The sequence below is a fragment of the Sinocyclocheilus grahami genome, unplaced genomic scaffold, assembly GCF_001515645.1.
Source record: "Sinocyclocheilus grahami isolate Dianchi unplaced genomic scaffold, SAMN03320097.WGS_v1.1 scaffold368.1, whole genome shotgun sequence".
NCBI lineage: Eukaryota > Metazoa > Chordata > Actinopteri > Cypriniformes > Cyprinidae > Sinocyclocheilus > Sinocyclocheilus grahami.
Genome location: NW_015505547.1, coordinates 606317 through 626857, shown reverse-complemented (window position 1 = coordinate 626857; position 20541 = coordinate 606317). Strand labels below are relative to the sequence as shown.

The following is a 20541-nucleotide window of genomic DNA, read 5'->3' as shown; positions in this document are numbered from 1 at the left end:
TGTCTGGGGGTTTGGCAAAAGAAGAGTGGGACTGTGGGCTGTGCTCGGGTGGTGACTGAAGGCGGTTACTGTGTAGTTCTGACGTCAACTTTTTACGGAAGTCACAACGGTTCGTGAAAAATCACAGCTACTTTATGCAGGCTGTGTGCATTTTACTGTGGACTGACTGTTTTGAAACTTATATGGTAGTTAAATAGCCCCTAGACCTCAGTTATCGTGAAAAAAGTATATTTATATCCCAATATGGGATCTTTAAGGAATTTTATTCATTATTGTATTGCATTTCAAATATATTTTGCTTCCCACAATTATACACAAGTACTTAGATTTAATAAAACTGAGCATTAAAATTCTTTATAATATTTTTAATAATTATTGGGAGATATAGAGTGAAAACTATTAACATATTTAAAATATAAAAATATTGATATGTAAAATATTATGTAACATCTTATGTAAGTTATCAGAATTTCATCTTACTTTTTGGCCATATAAATAACATCTGCACCAAATTGCATATTTTGGGGGGCCTCTGAATAACATTTATGGATTTTTTTTTCTTTCCTCTTTGAGTGTGAGCTCCATATTCTCCTATCATACTATATGAGCCATAAAGCCTGATATACAACAAACGTAAAACAATAAATAATTTAATAAAAAAATAAATAAAACACTATAAATAGTGTTTGAAAAAAATAACGTTGTTTATAAAAGGTGTGAGTCATTTTCAGAGTTAATGTCATTACCTGCACCTGTGATTACACTTCTAATAAATCTAAACAGTGTGAATCTGTGGGGAACTGATTTCATATATCTAAAAAAAAATCACTTTGAGACCAGCTGGTTAAAAATAATTGCAAAAATGTCTCTGACAATAGTTCTAGCTGCATGTGCTTGCAGATGCTGCTTGGGTTGATATTTGGTTGTAATTTTTAAGTAAAACCTAGGTCCAAAAAGTGTACTTTTGGAGGCCACTGTAGGTTTAAATGGTTAGTTCAACACTGTAATTTCTGCAATTTTGACCTAACTTTTACTGTCAGTGGACCGTGATACTGTGCATGAACAGTGCTGATAAGCTGACATCTCCTGACCTTGTGCTACTGTTTACTGTAGTTACTTGTAGCCTTTCCTGCCTGCAGGCTCTCAACTGCTCACAGTTGCTGCTCTGCTATTGTATTGTCTATTGTGGCTAAGATCCTCAAAAAAAAAAAAAGCATAAAGATTTTAAAATAATGCTGCCGAGTTCAAGATTGTGGCTAAGATCCTCAAAAAAAATTTAAAAAGTATGAGGATTTTAAAATAATGCACAGTTCTGAACATGCCAACACCAGCCTGGGTAATATTCAAATTCTGTCGAAAGCAAATGGACAGAATCACTGAAGTGTACAGTGTTTCAAAATCATCAAAGAGGCCTATTTAGCTTATTTTTGTTATGAATTTAAATAAAAGTGTCACACCCATTCACATTTATTAACCAAGTGGATTTTAAATGCAATTTCAAAAGAAATGTATTTGCAATTAAAGAAATAGTTCACTCGAAAAAATTCAATTCGCAGAACATTTACTCACCTCGGGCCATCCAAGATGTAGATGAGTTTTTTTTCTTTATCAGAACAGAATTGGAGAAATGTAGCATTACATCACTTGCTCATTAATGGATCCTCTGCAGTGAATGGGTGCCGTCAGAATGAGAGTTCAAACAGCTGATCAAAGCATCACAATAATCCACAAATAATCTATACAACTCCAGTCCATCAAATAACATTTTGGGAAGCGAAAAGTTTAGCATTTATAAGAAACAAATCCATCACGAGTCTTCTATCCATAATATTGCTTTCTCCAGTGAACAAGTTGTCTCGTCTGAATCAGAAGCGAAATATGCACAGATCAAGCAATGTTTACATGAAAACAGTCAACAGTGTTGGTGGATTTTGATGTGAGAGGTAAACAGGGGATGGGCTTTTTCACTGAATTTGTTACACTATTTTGGCCAGAAGTGACCGTTTAAAGTTAAAATGCCTTCATGGTGGATGTTTATTACAAACACAACTTTTCACTTCACAAGACATTATTTGATGGACTAGAGTTGAGTGGAGTTCTTCAAACTCCTCTACATCTTGGATGGCCCAAGGGTGAGAACATTTTCAGCTAATGTTCATTTTTGGGTGAACTATTCCTTTAAGTTGAATGATTATTCTAAGACATGTCTGTCTAAAATTCATTTTCTAATTGTGTTTCAAATGAGTACCTTTCATAGCATTGCTATCATTTGCATTTTCTTCGGTCATCGTCTACCAACTCAGAATTCGTATTTAAGTCCTAAAAGATGTGACTTTTTTCCTAGTGAACAAGTTAGGTCAAACCTGCTCTTGCCATACACAACAACTCCCTTGCAAGCTAACAAAAATGATACCAAGACATCTTAATCTTAAAAAAGACATACTAAAGTGTTTTTGTGTTTTTAATGGTGACTTATCTCGCCTAGAGCACCTAAGTGAGCCAAAACTCCCACTGGTGCCGCCTTGAGAAAAAAAATGGGTGCATGGTGCCCCTGAATTTGAAGATATTTGACAACTTAACTATAGAAGAAGCTCTTAAAAAAACCTCTCACAGATAAATTCAAAAAGTAAGTGACTAACAGATTCACGCAGCATTAATGTTGCTGTTCTGCTCGCCACCCTAAAACCTGTAAACTGTATTCTATAGCTCATATTATCTGGAAAAGTGAGATAAAGAAAACGCCACCCACAGCAACTTTTGGGTGTCCACTTAATTTCAGTTTCTGCAAGAGCCAGAAATATCCAAAGCAGACAAAAGCACATGCTCAGAAAAAAAGAAAAAGAACAACAGAACAATGCACAAAAAAAAACTGTGAATGCTAAACGCAGGCAAATACGGCTCTTTTTTTTTAATTAAATGGCATCCATGACACATTTCCCACTGACCTGAATAGAAAGATGAATTTTCTTTCCATGTTTTATTTTTCCCAGTTTCATTGTACTTTTAGAAAGCTGATGCAGAACTTCCACCGACAGCCTCTTTGTATTTGTGCAGTATATGCGCAATGTAATCCACAAGCGTGATGCAACTTGGTTAGAGCAGAATTTCTATCTTGTTTCTCCCAGGCACCAAGATAATCAGCAACAAGATGAAAACAAACTCAAACAGAGAAATATTGTTTGACTGAATCAATTTTCTTGATAGCATGTGACCATGTAGGTGTTGCTAAGCCCTCAGAAAACATGTTATACCCTCCATAAACTCAACTCTCATTTAGTATTATTTTAAAGTTTAAGTGTGGCATTTTTGTGCCACTAGTAGAACCACATGGCATTGCAATCTGTTTGTTTGAGCTCAGGACATCTATAATACCTGGAGAAAAGCTATCCGTTACCATTTCCTTTAATTTCCACAGCAGTTATAAAAGTATGAAATCTGATATGAAGCTGACATCATGATTGCTTGATGGCACCACAAGAAAGAACACATGCAGTTCCAAGCCCTTCACTAGCGGCCATCCTCAGCTGTGACAGAAAAAATGTAACTCAATTTTATGCTTTTAAGAGCCCTCCAAAAAAAATCAGGCACTGGTGAAACATCTACTACAATACAATATTAGCTATATGAGGACTGTTGTCACGGCTGTATCTGAGATCAAAAGATTTTTTGTCTAACAGTGATTTTGCATGTTGGTTTCGAACATAAAATTCCTCAAATTAGCACAATTTTCATAAATTTGGTCCTTCAAACTAAAATTTCAGAACCAGTATCTATATGTTGGATAAACACAATGACATTTATATGAGTGTTGTTATTGTTAACTAAAAGTTAAAAAATAATTCAAAAATTAATTAAAATAATTAAAATTTGTGGTAATTGTTTTCAGTAATTAAAATAAAGCTGAATTAAAATAATAAATATAAATACTACATGAAAAATTTGAATTAAGTTTTTTCATGTTATATTTATATTTAGTATTTTATTAAAAAATACTGCCTTGGAAAATCATTTTTGAGTTAAAGTTCTAAAACTACAATTGAAAAAATAATTAATATTAATGATTATTATTATTATTAAAGCTATATAGAAAAAAACTATAAAAATGACAAACGCACATAAAATTATTATAATAAAATTATTATTAATTAGCAAACTAAAATTAAAATGAAAACTGAAAATATAAAAACAATTCAAAATAGCAAGAAGTACTAAAATAGTACATAATAGTAAAATAGCAGTGTCAGCTAACGAATTGTTCTCAGTAGATGTCAGATAAGGAACTTTGTTGTTTTTCAAATTTAATTTGAAATTCAATTAAAAATGTTTTTGATTAAATTTAAATTAAATTTAAATAAGTTGTCAAATTGGAATTATAAGGTTCTATCTGAATTTTTTTTTGTCAAAATTGAGTTATTTTAATTTGGGACTTTTTATTCAGAAAACAAAAAGGTTCTATCTACAAAGTATATGGAGTGCCAAAACTTTGAAGTTCAAAATCTCAAAACCACTCAGAATGTAGACAGAACCTGATAGTTCCAAAGTCAATTTATACAATTTATTTATAATAATGTTTTTTTCAAAACAATGCTTTAATAAATTTGTGTTGCCTTTAACATTTTTGCAGTTATGTGAATTAATTTTACTCTATAAATATAGCTTTAAAACTATATTCTGGTTCTATTGTGACAACTTACCCCATATAGCTGGACAAATAAATGTATTCAGTCAGAATAACGGAAAAGGCCTTTTGGAAGCAGATGGTGTAGTTACAGCATCTACCACCAGGGGCTAATGGGGTCATGTAAACCAGCCAAACCCTGACCCCTCGCTTTGAGCACCCACTGCAGGCTGACAGGCACAAAAGCGCAGCACCTTACAGGCATCCAACTCGCTCACATAACGCCATTTGAGCAATACCTCTTTAAGTAATAGTTTTGTGGTAGAGAAATTACATAATTTACTTTTAAACAGCTTCAGAAATACACTAACATTACTTACAGTACATTGCTTCAAATATAAGAATAAATGTACATAGATGGTCTCACTTTGCGCTGAAGCCATGGCACAATGATTTCATTCACATGCTTATCTGACACAATGAGCTCAAGCGTTTCCCTGACATTTGCCCAAGTAATAGTTATAAATTGCATATGCGAGAGGCATCAGACTGCTGCCTTACCGATGTTTCACAGCACATAGTTAACACAGTCAGTGGTCAACCTTGTTTGGAATCCTGCTGAGTGTTTATGCCTGGATATCTCTGGCACGCTATCCGTTATATTGTGTTTTTTTTTTCCATTGCGCAACAAGTGCCGCCAAATCCGTTTGTCAGTGACAAATGTGAAAGGCTTCCTCAGAGCAGGAGGAAGCAAAGTGCCTGCGGCCATTTTAAGCTCTTCCAAAAGGGAATCAAGACAGTGACTCTGTACACACGACGGCTCAGAAGCCAAAGACACTGGCAAGCCACTGGTATGCATATCCTGACGGGAGGGAAAGTGAAAGAGCGGGTTTTTTATGGACTAAGATGGTGCTTTTCAATCATCTAAGAGCTGAAGCTGCCCCCGCAACACAACAAGAGCATCCCCCGTGGGAAAGACAAAGAGAAAACACCCACGTTGCGAAGCCATAAGCTTTCAAACATCACTCATTTTACTGCCTCTCCCCCAGTATATGTGTGTGTGTGAGTATCTAATATCCTTGGGGAATTTGCCATTTTACAATTATCACTGTCAGATAGCATGCAGCTGGAGGAGCTGAATACCAAATGAGTAATCCATGTTCTGAAATATGACAAAAATGCATTAACATGGTAAATTACTTTAGGATTTTCCTATTTGTTGGCTCTGATTTACATTTTATCAAATGTGTATCTTGTGTGTGTGTGTGTGTGTGTGTGTGTGTGTGTGTGTGTGTCTGCGTGTCTGCGTGTCTATCTAATATCCTTGGGGAATTTGCCATTTTACCATTATCACTGTCAGATAGCATGCAGCTGGAAGAGCTGAATACCAAATGAGTAAGCCATGTTCTGAAATATGACAAAAATGCATTAACATGGTAAATTACTTTAGGATTTTCCTATTTGTTAGCTCTGATTTACATTTTATCAAGTGTGTTTCTTTAATTCAGTGTGCACTGTCTTCAACAGAAATGCATACATGCTTTATAAATGACCGGGAGTAAAGCACTTGTTTACTGTTTTACTGTAATCCATGTGGGTAGTGTTATGACCATGACTGTATTAATATATACAGTAGATGAGGGTCGGCGAATAACAACCAGGATCTCTTGGAAAATACTTTCTGTAGTCAACATGTGCTTTACTGACTGGTTGTCATTTTTTTATCCTCATGTATAAATATATACAAGCAGGGTCATAACACTACTCGTGCAATCAGAGTATTTTTCTGGCACAAAAAACAACAAGGATGTCAATTAGAATGACAGCATTATATATTATTAGATTAGAAAACACAAAAATGCCAATGAAACTAGAAAATACCATAATTTATTAACTCAAAATATCATGATGATGAACAGCAGCATTTAGCTAAATATGTGTATAAAATAAATGAAAATAAAATGCTGCCATTATATAAATTAATTTTATAATATTTTCAATATTTATAACATATTTTATGCATATTATTTATATATAATTTATAAATATTTAATATTTAATAGTTATATTTCACATCTAATACATTTCCAATTATATAGGTTACACATATTTTTTTTGATTGACAAAATAAAATGTTGCTGTTTATATACATATACTGTAGTATTTTATACATTTATACATATATTTTTAGCTTAAAAAGTAAGTCATTGTATTAATGCCCTTTTTAACAGTATTACTGCTAATGCTAAATTATATCCAGTATATAATAATCCACACAAAATGACTCCGGTAAGGAGTATGATAGTATTTCTTTTCCTTTTATTTTTGGGTATTTCCTCCTGGGTTTTGTTAGATAGGTAAGTGAGGGAACAGCATGTGTATTTTTTTTTTTTTTATTCTTATAAGGATTTCAAAATTCTCTCAGATTTATCTCTTTCTATTTTATTGCATTTGGTTGTGCGGCTCCTCAGGTCATTTGTATTCTTCTGGTTCTTTCTATTTGTGACTGAAAGAGCGTAAATATAGTGTAAGTAACGAAAAGAGTTTTGACATCTCCCCTTGAGTTTTTCCTTTCTTATGTCTCCTTATGTTTCATATATTCTCATACCGTGTGGACCGAGGCCTGGCTGCAAGAGTGGAATAGTCATATATTGCTTGCTTTTGTAAGGAAGGTGTGATGACACATTCAGTAAATCCAATGGAAACGCTATAACAAGCTCTAGCTGGACGCCTGCAGAATGCACTCGATGTGAGAGTATTATGCTCATCCTGGCCTCACCTACAGCGCCACGACTCCCTCAACACAGGCCTGACGTACTTCTTGGGCCAGGAAAAGATCAGAGAACAGCCCCTGAAGCTGTGCTTCTGCAGAAACTCTGATAAACAAAGCAAGAACGGAGTACTATATGCAGTGATGGGATGACGCCCCATGGATGCAACAGCCATTTCCATGTACTGCGGTGCTCGAGAGTGAAAGCATACAACTCGTTAACGACACAGTGTTGCTGAGCCATGTATGGTCTCCAGCAGGATAGCTAATCCAGTAACATCTTCAGACACATACGGATCTGAACTCTATCTTCCTTCAGTTTCCTTGGAAGGATCCCAATAGATCTTGGTTAGATATAAACTTTAATTTGACACAAATTAAAACGTGTCTCTGAATGATGGACTGCTCAGCAACATTTTTGTCTAATTTTTATTCTTGCTCTGCAAAACCTAATATTAATTAATAATATAAATCTAAATTAATTTACATATAGACTATGTTTATATGACCCTTTAAGCAGAAGCATATTTATATAATATATACATATATCTATCTATCTATCTATCTATCTATCTATCTATCTATCTATCTATCTAGTATGTATTATATATTTATACAATATAAATTGTGTTCACTGTGTTCAGGAGAAATAGGAAAGGGAATTATATAGTATAGTAGTATAGTATAATATAGTATAGTATTGTGGAAAAAAGAAACATGCTCTTTAAAAATGTATTATAATTATGTCTAATTTAATGTATATCATCCATTACAACAACAAAAAACACACCTACATAAATGTGTAATGTGTAGGAGGAGATTGAGTTGAAAGAGACTGACCTGGATTTTTGGATGTTAGTATAAGAACAATGTGACATTAACATGTATATAACATTAAAAGAAAAAAAAAAGAATTCCTTTAAAAAGACACACTAGCTCATTGTTACCATTCTGTGTGAACATATTAGTGTGTGTGTGAGTGTGTGTGTGTACTGGTTTAGTGAGCTAAACCTGACAAAATCTCCAAAAAACCTCCCTTTGGGGATGTCCTCATTTGTAAAACTGGTATAAAAATAAAGTAAACAAAGTTTTTTTTAAATTGTCCCCATTTAGATAACTAAGTAAATGCGTGTGTGTGTGTGAGAGAGAGAGTGAGAGACAGAGGGAACAGTGAGCATTTTAAAGTAACATTCCTCATATCCAGTCTTCACCATTGCTTTTATGTGCAGTTGTAATTTTTAACTAATAACTGCTGTAATAAATACAGTGATTCATGTGTATGAGCATGCTGTGTGCTGGTTATGTGGGTATGCGCAAATCTATGGGTACTGCATTCATAAAATATAAATATGAGATACTGAATTTCATGCCTGGGGTAGATAAAATGGGCCAGCAACTAAACAGTCTTTTTCATAAAATAATGAGCTTATTTTGCTGCTTCTTATAGAGACTATCACAATATCATCCATGATACTGTATGCTACTTTTATATCTTTACTAGTTTCTTCTGAATATAGATTATAATATAAATAAAACTTACATGAAAAGCTGCAATTAGCATGTCAGCGCACTCATCTTATGTTTTTCAAGCCTCTGAAATGATTTCCCCTTTCCAAATTCAAACCATTCAAATTGATATATGTCACATACTATTGTGGCAGCTATTTAAAATAGTATAGATACTCAAAATTAAAAAAGAACTAACACTCCAAAGTGGGCATTACCTGACATCAATAACACTAGAAATGATTCTATTTGGAATTATTCTATATTTAAAATTCTAATTATAAACCATTTTTATTATTACTATAATTAATTCATGGCAATACTGCATGACCTTTCCAAGCTTCCATATGTGCCACTATGAATCTCTCGTACTGTTTGTGGATACAGAATTTTTCACAGCTCCAGTTTCAGTTGGAGAAAAAAAAATCAATGGACATTCGGATGTGCTCCAATTGAAATGCTGCCCATTCATTTAGCTCTGATTCAAGAAATCTCTTGCTTTTTCCCACATTTTTGAGCCTGCCTTCTATGGATTTGCATGGAAGAAACATGCACGCAGCTTAGAGGGAACACTGATGTACAACGTGTTCAGCTGCTTGTACTCTTGCATATCCAAGTGCTGAATGTTCAACTGCTACTACATGCAAAATAAATCTTTCCAAAAAATGTACTTTAGAACCTTAGAATCTTAATACAGCAGAACCTATTAAAGAGATTCTACGTCTATCCCTCACAAATTTGGTTTCTATTGCGTGAAATTAAAAATGGTGTCTACCCTGACTAAGGTCTACAGAAGTGCACACACATGCAGAGGGGGAGGCCTAGACAAAAACTCAGGGATTCATTAACATCGGAGAAGCCTTTTTCCTCTAGTACACTCATGACAATTACCAGGCTTCATAACGCAGCTCTGGTGGAGAATTATAGTGCAGCCCATCTCTCTTGGTTGCAGACCATGCATTATTAATTGGGGCAGCTCAAAGTAAATAATTATATCTCATTATCAAAGCTTGGGTTTCTAGTATGGAGGCATGTCCTCTCTATTTCCTTAATGAGCCTCCAAGCTGGCCCATTTCACATTGTTAGAGATGTTAGGTTTGAAAGAGGCAACTCCTCCCCAACTGAGGTTCTGTATTGCGAAATCAGAGGGCGAAAGGGAACAAACTGTACGCCAACAGGGCTGGGCTCGCATTCAAGTGCTGCATTCATTATTTTTTGTCCCAGCTTCTGCCATTCTGTTACATCTGGCGAATTTGAGAGATTGACTCAGCCTCTGTTGCTCATTTCAAGAAGATAGAGGGAATGCAAAGAAATTTGTTTTAAGTCAGCGGCATGTCTAGACTGTCACTGAACAATAGGGGCTGAGCCCATACTCCATTTTAGACATCAGAGATATATCATGACTAGACTACCCCACACTGTAAAAAATGCTGGGTTAAATACAACCCAGTGCTGGGTGAAACATGGACAAACTCATGAATTGGGTTGTTTTGACCCAGCGGTTGTGTTAAGTGTTTAACCCAACCTTCTGGGTAGTAACCCAAACTCTGGGTCAAAAAAACAACCCAATTGCTGGGTTTGTCCATATTTTACCCAGCACTGGGTTGTATTTAACCCAGCATTTTTTTGAGTGTAGTTCAATTACGCTCTGGATGTGTTTTTAGCCCTATATTAAATTAGGCTGGTATAATAAAAAAGTGTTGGCTAATTCTAAAATCTAAATTATGCTGTTTTAATAAACAATCAGCAACTTAATTTGAACTGAATTTGAAATGAGGCAACAAAGTAGCAATTACATCTAAATGTAAGGAAGTAAATGAAAATATTCTTATAACTAAAACTTTTAACTAGAAGAGCAAAGTTTGACAAGATTTAAATGTTTAAATCTTTGAAAAATAAAAGGTTTGGAAGCCTATACTGCAGCTTTGGAGTCAGTTAGACTTTTTTAAGAGATTCATATTTTTATTCAGCAACGACCCATTAAATTGATTTAACACTTACACTTTAAAGCAACACTTTCACATTGTTAAAAAAATTCAAATAAATGCTGTCCTTTTGAACTTTCAATTCAAAGAGTCCTAAAAAAACAAACAATGTATTACAATTCCAGAAAAATATTATGCAGCACAACTGTTTTCAAGATTGATAATACTAAGAAATGTTTCTTGAGCAACAAATCAGCATATTAGAATGATTTCTGAAGGATCCTTAAGAATGGAGTAAAGACTTTGCCATCACCTAAATAAATTACATTTTAAAATATATTTAAAATATATGAAATATATACTTATTTTAAATTGTAATAACATTTCACAATATTACTGTTTTACTGTATTTTGATCAAATAAATGCAGCCTTTGTGAACATACGAATTGCAATTCAGTAAATTCCTCTTCCTGTCACTCCAAATTCACACTAACGAAATGAAAGACGTCCAAAAATCCTCATGAATTTTGCATAACCCTGATATATACAAAGTGAGTAATTAGTGAATATTAAAAACAACATTGGCAAGAGAAAGAAAAGAAACACTCACTCACTGCCTGCCCTCAGAATTCTTCACTTTAGCAAACACTCAGAAGCTGTCAAGTCGTGCCGCTCAGTTGCACTGAAAACAGGGAATTAAAATACAGCCAATGGATATTAAATCAACTTGCTATTAAAATTGCTGCAGTATACATACATAAAAATAAAAAAAATGATTCAAGGCTATAGCACAAAAGCCAGAACTAGTCATGTTACTGCTAGGTAGGTCAGTGATTTCATAACAGTCACACTTTGTGGTCACAGAACTTTTCTTCCATTTAAGGGAAGATGCATCAAATAAGTTGTGTGGAAAAAATCACTTATCACAACAGTTCAGTAACAGCTTTCAACGCGCAAGTGTGAATGGAGCTTGCTTGCTCTATAAAAGCATCCAGTGATGTCCGTGTTCCCAGTCACCGTAGATTCACTTCAAATGGTGGGAAAGGAGCTGATCGTTTTCATTTAACCTCTACATGCGGCCCCTCGCCCCTGGAGTCAGAGACAAAAAGGAAACACATAATCTGGCGGCGTGAGATAGGAGGGAGAATATGATCCAATTGGCAGTGTCAGGACAGCGAGTCTTTGGCTGTAAGTCTGCCCCGGCCGAGGACTGAGCATGATGCTGGTGGGCTAGTTAAATGTGCTCATTTCACACACCATTTCACATGAGGCGCTCATACGGGGGTCTGCCGCTCAACGTGACATAGGAGACACAAAGTCTCGGCAGGACTTTGCGCTGTTGCATTGCATTGTTGAATATCTTGAAGGAATATGCAGAATACAGTTGAAATGGCGCTGCTGGATTCGTGTGGGCTGGGCTAATAGAGATCTTTGCACAGGGTAATTCATGCTATGTGGGTAGCAAGGGCAAAGATCAATACAACAGCACAGAATCTCCTCAGGTGGGTTAATGGTGAGTTTCCCTCCAGAGGTAAAATTACAGCATACAGTCAATCAGATGATGATAAATTGCTGTAAAAAACTGCTATTGACTGAGTAATTCTTATCTTTTGCAATCTTTTATGATGAAATCCAATTTTTGCATTACAAATTGTATTATGAGCAGAATTGAAGGTAAAAATGAGCATTTAACTTGATTTTCAGAATATCTTTATAAATATCTTTTATAAAGTATGCCCACCTTTTACTTTAAAGGAACAGTTCACCCAAAAATGAATATTTGCAGAAAATTGAAAAGACACCCAAACATCTGGAGAAATTTAGCATTACATCACTTGCACATCAGTGAATCCTCTGCAGTGAATGGGTGCCATCAGAATGAAAGTTTAAACAGCTGATAAAAACATCACAATAATCCACAAGTAATCCATACCACTCTAGTCCATCAGTCAACATCTTGTGAAGTGAAAAGCTGCGTGTTTTATAAAACAGTTGCTTCCAGCTAAAATACGAGTCCTCTATTCATAATACTGCTTTCTCCAGTGAAAAAAACTCTGAATCTTGTCTGAATCAGGAGAGAAATGTGCACAGATCAAGCACCATTTACACAATTTTGAAGCGAGAGATATTGTGATGCTTTTTTTTATCAGCTGTTTTGACTGTTATTCTGATGGCACCCATTCAGTGCAGAGGATCCATTGTTGAGGAAGTGATGAAGTGAAATATTCCTTTAACAACAGCAGAACTCAGGTTTGTGTAAATGATCCATGTTATCTAGCATGATCTAAAAATGTTCCAAAGGGAATGCGGAAGGAAGAAAAAGGTAGAAAAGGTCACATGATCAAAGTTAAAAACTCAAACATTATTTGATTATTGATCCAGAAACAGTACATAATCTAAGATAATTTTTCCTCTTTTAAAATTTCTTTGCTTTCATTTTATTAAACCCTAAAACTTTTCAGGTTTAAGTAATAAAACTCATGATTGAACAGATTTTCAATATGTTTTCTGATTAGACTTGGAGCCACTGTATATATACTCATTCATTTGTTTCAATACGCATTTGACATCTATAAAACATTTTGATTATACAGATACTATTTCTATGCAGACAATTTCAAATATTTAAAGTGTAGCATATGATTTATTGCCTCTTCTTAATTTGCCCGTCATTATTTTTTTCATTACTCACTGTTCTGCCAAATGACTAATGACCATTTACACATCATTTATCACTGTGGGTACCAAAAATATATTTTTTTGCTTTTCAAGCAAGTCCTATATCAAGCTCCGAGTGCAGTCGAGCAAACAAAGATGATTTAAAAGAAAATTTGGGGAAAAAAGAGGAGCACTTCAGAAGCGACGCACGTGCCTTGCATCCAGACGCCCATGCAGAAGCGGCCTAATGAGTTGGCTCTCACCAGAGAGGTGGACAATACCCTGCAACCATCGCTCTGAAATGAACCGATGCAGAGCGCGAGCCAGACTACTGACTTCTCTGTTTCATACAGTCCATTGAGTTCCTCTGGGGGGGGGTACGATCTTGTGCCACAGATCCTCTTACCCAAAACACTACACGGCCCATTTGCTGTAATAGAGCACATAGGAACGTTTTTGCTGTGTATGCTGTGGATTGAGAAACACTGTCGGGGACGGCGATGATGCTAGTGCTGCGCTCCCCCCAGTCTTCGAGCAGTTGGCCAGGGTCTCCTAAAGCAGATGGTCTGGAATGAAGACACTCAATATGACCTAATATGTCTCATTACACACTTACACAATCATATACTGGAGCAGTGAACTATTTTCTATTTAAATAGGCTGCAAAGATCTCTTTCTTAATGAATATCTAGGTCTCGTTGTTGAGTAAAAGTACCTAAACATCATTACGCCAAGATGAATCTAACTGAGAAGAAAATTGCTCGTCTTAAACGCAGTATGAAAAGGCATTCATTCGCAAACCTATTTTGTGTCCATAATGTCACATATTTACGAGTGAAACAGGATATTTGAAACAAAATATACGTGGGATGAGACTTGATGTTATCTACTGGGAAATTACTAGACCGTAGTGAACAATTCATACCAGGATGGAGAAAAAATAATGTCTTAATAGCTATTTGGCTATCAGTTAACATTTACCAATAGCCTATATGAGTAGTTTCAGAAACAGAAAAAAATTATTTTAATTAGCTCATTCAATTTCCAGAACATTTCCTGTCACTGTTCCTTGCTGGCGGAATGATCTTCCTAAGCCTATCCAGACAGCCGAATGCTGACCATTTTCAAGAAACAACTGAAACTTGAGAGAAAATTGAGAAAAAACTACTCATATAGGGGCAGTCGTGGCCTAATGGATAGAGAGTCGGACTTGTAACCCGAAGGTTGCGGGTTTGAGTCTCAGGTCCGGCAGGGATTGTAGGTGGGGGGGAGTGAATATCCAGCGCTCTCTCCACCTTCAATACCACGACTGAGGTGAGATCCTTTAGCAAGGCACCAAACCCCCAACTGCTACCCGGGTGCCGTAGGATTTGGCTGCCCATTGCTCCGGTTGTGTGTTCACGGTGTGTGTGTGTTCACGGTGTGTGTGTGTGTGCGCGTGTTTGTTTACTACTCGCTGCTGTGTGTGTGTGCACTCGGATGGGTTAAATGCAGAGCACAAATTCCAAGTATGGGACACCATACTTGGCCACACGTCCTTTCCTCCTTTTTAAAATTTCAGAATTTTAAGATATCAACTTAGAATTATGAGATATAAACACACAAATACGAGATATAAACTGAGATGTTAAATCGCAATCACAATTCTGAGAAGAAAAGTCAGAACTGCGAGATATAAAGTAAGAATTGTAAGAAAAAAAAAATCTAATATGTGGGATAAAAGTCACAATTAGCCTTTTTATTTTTATATTATGTGGTAGAAACGGGTTTCCATGCTTAAATGGTTACTCCACCCCAAAATGAAAATTTTGTCATTCCCCCCCCATGTCGTTCCAAACCCGTAAAAGTAACCCTTTAACTGCATCCTGCCGACTTAAAAAAAAAAAAAAACACTTATTTTTCTCTGTCTTCACTATTCCTATATCCTTCCTTTTTCTAGCTTGTACTATTCTGGACAATGTTTGAAAATGCTATTGCTAACACTTCTTGTGGTATCTCCTTCTTAAGCCAAATTGTTGTATTCCTTATTTGTAATTCATATTAGATAAAAATATCTGCTAAATGAATTAATGTAAATTAAAGATTACAAAAAACACATTATTTTCTTTGGGAAAATGTGCGCTGGTAAATCATGCCTAATAAGACCAGAAACATGTGTTAAGAGGGTACATTTTGATTTTAATAACTCATGAATCGCACATTTGATTATTTATATTTTTTCTGAAAGCAATTTTTGCTGTGAATCTTCACCGCTAACACACTTATGACTTGAGCTGTCATGCCGCAGATCACATCGCTTTAAATATGCAAGGCTTGTTAATATTTGGGTAATGATCTTAATTTAAATTCTTCCATGTCACAAGTCTGCATCACGTACTGCTATTTACCCGGCCTGTGAAGGCGAAGGCAAGAAATAGAGGCGAGAGATAGCGCAAGAAAAGGAGAGGGAGAGTCTGCATCTGATAAAGTCATGCCACTCTGAACTGTACTGATGTGAAAAACAGATGTAGGCGATGACCTGTTATAGGCTATCACACTACACTCAATACACTGTCTCCTCTTCTAGCCCTCTGTGCCAGAGGGTGTCATCAGATAATGTGGGCAGAAAATCTATAAGCAAGAGCCTCTGACACAGGACTAAATTGAGTCAGAATGTGTTTTTATGCTTAGTCAGTTGGTTGAAGTAATTAAGTTGCGATATCAGTCGAACTTCCTCAAGCAACGGTTTTTGATCTTAAAGAGGACCGCTTTTTCGCCAGCCGGCGATAGCGAATTTAACGCACCCACAGAAGCTGAAACCAGACATTACAATAATCTTATCCACATGCATGTCACATTTTCCCCCATCCAAACTGTGATATTCAACGCTCTGGCCCTGAACAGCAGGCAACAGATTTAAAAATACAACATTCATAGCAACAGTGAAAATGCAAAGACTGAATTCCCACATCATATCACATCACAGTATGATCCCCTGACTGATGCATTGGAATAAAGTAGGTCTGCCATTAACCACCCTCAGCAACGTTAAAAATATACTCATTATCATTTCACATCAAATGCAAAATCCTCTATTTCTTCATCAAGTAAGAGTTCCAATCCAAAAAGAAGCATCATTATAATCATTTCTGGTAGTGTTGTGCCAAACCTCCAACATCAATGGTCAATCTGAATTACATTTAATCTGAATCTAATTGCAGTGACATTATCGGTTTTAGCTCATAACCATTACTCAAAAGTAAACTCAAATAAGAGCGAAGCTTTATGGGTCTCTGCCAGTCTATTTCACACCACAGAAATGTCACGAATTGCTCCCAATACAAGGACTTTAGAAAATGGAAACTGTTAATAGAGTTATTTAGGTGCTAACAAGCAGCTTCCGGCCATCTGTCAGCAGTTGGTAACTATATTCAGTTGCAAATAATAACAAACATTGACATAAACAGATAATTCAAAACACATTTCCCGTATATAAATTCCTTGCCTATAGACTAGAAAGGTGACAACAGGTGAAGGACGAGCATTATGACTTATTTAGTTTATTCAGTCTGCTCTCGATGGAGGTAAACAACGTTAACCGATACAGACTCTCAACCCAGAGGAAAACTCAGGGTCAAATGGCATTTACAGAGCAAGAGTCCTAAGAAAACCTATGAATAATGTATAAAACCTAGTGTTGCTTCTTTTTCTACTGAGCAGAACTTACATGGTGCGTGATCAGACTCATAAGGAGCCCAAACGTACACTTCATCAATTGATGTCATCGAGTGACCAGAGAGAAGTACAAAATTTGTCACAGGCCAAAAGTTTACAAGTTGGCACCGCACCAGTTTTCCTGACTTCCCTATCGCCGTGATGGAAAAGTTCATTAGCTCATTCAATTATGTAATAGAGCCATCTTGGCGGAGCCTGAAATCACCAGACCTTAACATTCCAAGCAAAAGCTCTTTCCATTGCTTTAAAAGCTTCTCTGGACTAATGAAGTCTGGAGAAGTGACTTCATACCGCACTTGGCTATGCATACGCCGAGAGCCATGCTTCTCTATCATACGCCCAGTTTCCACGGCAGCTCTTCATGTTGTCCAACCAGCGGCCACAGAAAACTCTTTTTGCAGTGGCAAAACAGGGAAATGCAGTACTCTGTGCTTTATGATCAATGGGTTCGTAGCGCTCTCACAAAGACCCAGGGAGTGAGTCATTGCTGCGACAGCCTCTCCATACTACAAAAGTCACTGCACTCCATCACACATTGTTATAGCACATCATGTAGGTGTATGCTTTTGTATTACATAGTTGATTATTAGATCTGACAATGCCATGCGGTATTGTGGTACAAAGTTACAAGTCAAGGCATCGAGACTTCCGTGCAGCCTTCTGACTGCCACCTCCCAACTCCTTATTTCTTACAGGTGTTTCATTTAACTTGTCTCTGGCAATTTCCAGTGCCAATTACAGACACATTTAGATAGCAAAAACTATTGCTAATGCCAAAACATCCATTAATGGTATTAAAGCATGCGGAGAAGTTTATACAAACCCATCTAGCATGCTTTCTAAACTAGCCCATCTGCTCCAGATGGCCTCAAGGTTTGACATCTGCAAGGCTGATAAAACTCTTCGCTTCCTCCAGACCTCCACAGGCTATATCTGGGTCAATGACATGATGCATCTATTAAACTATAAAATGATACATTTAAATGCAAAACATCCAAAAATATTTTCTAAAATAGATATGCTTCAAATTCTCAATTCATGTTCATCTTTATTTGTGGTGCTTAAAGTAAACAATTCTTAGGTGTTGTAGCTGCATGGAGATTTTATTTTGTATATGAAAAATATGAAAATGTGTGTCTGTATACAAATGTGTGTGTGTATATATATATATATATATATATATATATATATATATATCCCTCAAATCCCAAATAAAAGTCAGCGAGGCATAGCCAACATGCAGCCATTTTGTCATGTGACAAGAAAACTATAAAAAAATTAATTTAATGTAAAAGAAAGTGTGTTTAGCTCAAATAATGTAAAAAAACATACATATGTTTTAAATAACGTATTTAAATAATGTGTGTGTGTACTGTATGTATATATATATATATATATATATATATATACTTTATATATATACACACACAAATTTTTTTGATGGTTAAACAGCATTTTTTATTTAATTCGATGGACTTGTCACAATATACCCATTTGATTAAATTTGATGGACTTGTCACATGCATTTAAATTACATTTTTAAAAGATTTCTCCTCCTTATCTCGTACATGCTTATGTCACTGACCCATCTTCAAATATTTCACTTTTGTTGCGGCTAATGAGAAATGACCAAGAGATTCAATATGTCAGACAGACTGAAATATCATTCCCCATTAAAATATTCTCACTGCGAGGCAGCCCACCTATCCAACTTGTAAAGATTTTTCTCCAGTAAACCTTAATAAAAACATTCAATCCTGACAGGTGATTAGCATATGAATCAGTGATATGCATTCACTCTAAGAGGCGTTGATGCACAACAGTAAAACCTGTTGTTTAGAACAAAGTGATGGGCAGAACTTCCGTCTGCTATATTCACAGAGCAATGCCGAAAAAACGCCATATGATCACAGAAAAGTCTGATTCGCCAAAGTGCCGCACTACTGGTCAATATATATGTTGAAGCCATTCTCTTCTAAATGTCTCACAGACATCGTGCCTACAGCTATTATTTTGTGGAAATCTCACTTCTGTAGCGGCAAGTGACCGAGAGTCAATATGTGAGACAGACTGAAATATTATTCACCATTAAAATATTCTCATTGCGAGGAAGCCCACCGATCCAACTTGTAAACATTTTTTCCCCAGTAAACCTTAATAGAAACATTCAGTCCTGACGATTAGCATATGAATCAGTGATATGCATTCACTCCAAGAGGCGTTGATGTACAACAGTAAAACCTGTTGTTTAGAACAAAGTGATGGGCAGAACTTCCGTCTGCTATATTCACAGAGCAATGCCGAAAAAACGCCATATGATCACAGAAAAGTCTGATTCGCCAAAGTGCCGCACTACTGGTCAATATATATGTTGAAGCCATTCTCTTCTAAATGTCTCACAGACATCGTGCCAAGACCAAGAAAAATCGCTATGATGTCAACAAATCAACATCGACGAAATGTATCGAGCGACGCTTCTCCCGCAAGGAATCCGTGAGAGATGTTCAAAGTTGACCCATTTCCATGCACTTACCTTCTTCTATCTGCCGCCGCTGTTGCCAAACACCTCCAGTATGATCACCTAAACACAGTCGACTGCAGATTTTTGGGTATCTCGTTAATCACTTGAGGTACGATGGCCCCCAATACGACAAACTCCATTCCCCACGTACGGAAATCACACGCAATTCTCCCAAAGCGCGATACCAAGTGGGAAAAGCTGTTGCGCTGTCCAGTGAAAGTGGTGCTGAAACGCTCTCGGAGCCGAAGTACTTTCCATTTCTCCAAGTCTCCGTGTCCATTCATTCAATATTGGCAAATACTGTTCTTGTGTTAGGAGCTCATACCTGAAGAGATAGTACTGCACTGAGCATAACTGGAGAGCAGAGCCGTGCTGAGATGTAGGCAGTGCTCTTCAGTCGAAGCAGTGCGTTCAACGCCCACATAGCCCACTCCATTTGATCACACACACACATACACACTCACACAACGCAGAAAATACACTGACTGATGAAAGAGCTTTCGTGCAGCTAACAAAAAATGATTGATCTCTTTAATAAATATGTCTGCATATGCACGGACTTAAAAGCACGTAAGGATGTTTTTAATAAAGGCTACAGGAAATTCCTACAAGAAAATTCAGGCAGGATTTCTAATAGAATTATATTTACAATTATTTAAGCAACCTTGATGAGATACAAGTGCAAAAAATGCTGGAGATACAAATGATGAGATAAAAATGTAATAAAAATTGATTAAAAATGCTACAGAATAAATGAATAATTGTTTACTGTACATTACCTTACAATATATAGTAAAGGTTTATATTTTAAAAGTCAATAAATGAAAT

The 20541-nt window shown here is 36.1% G+C and overlaps 1 protein-coding gene across 2 annotated transcripts in view; it reads right to left on the bottom strand.

Moving 5' to 3' along the window:
- Positions 1-20077, bottom strand: part of LOC107549321 (metabotropic glutamate receptor 4-like) — a 182749-nt gene extending 162672 nt beyond the window's left edge. For both annotated transcript variants that reach the window (XM_016230369.1, XM_016230370.1), the window contains exon 1: positions 19726-20077. The gene's annotated coding sequence lies outside the window, so the exon portion shown is untranslated. The remainder of the gene's footprint in view (positions 1-19725) is intronic.
- Between the last annotated feature and the right edge of the window lie 464 nt (positions 20078-20541).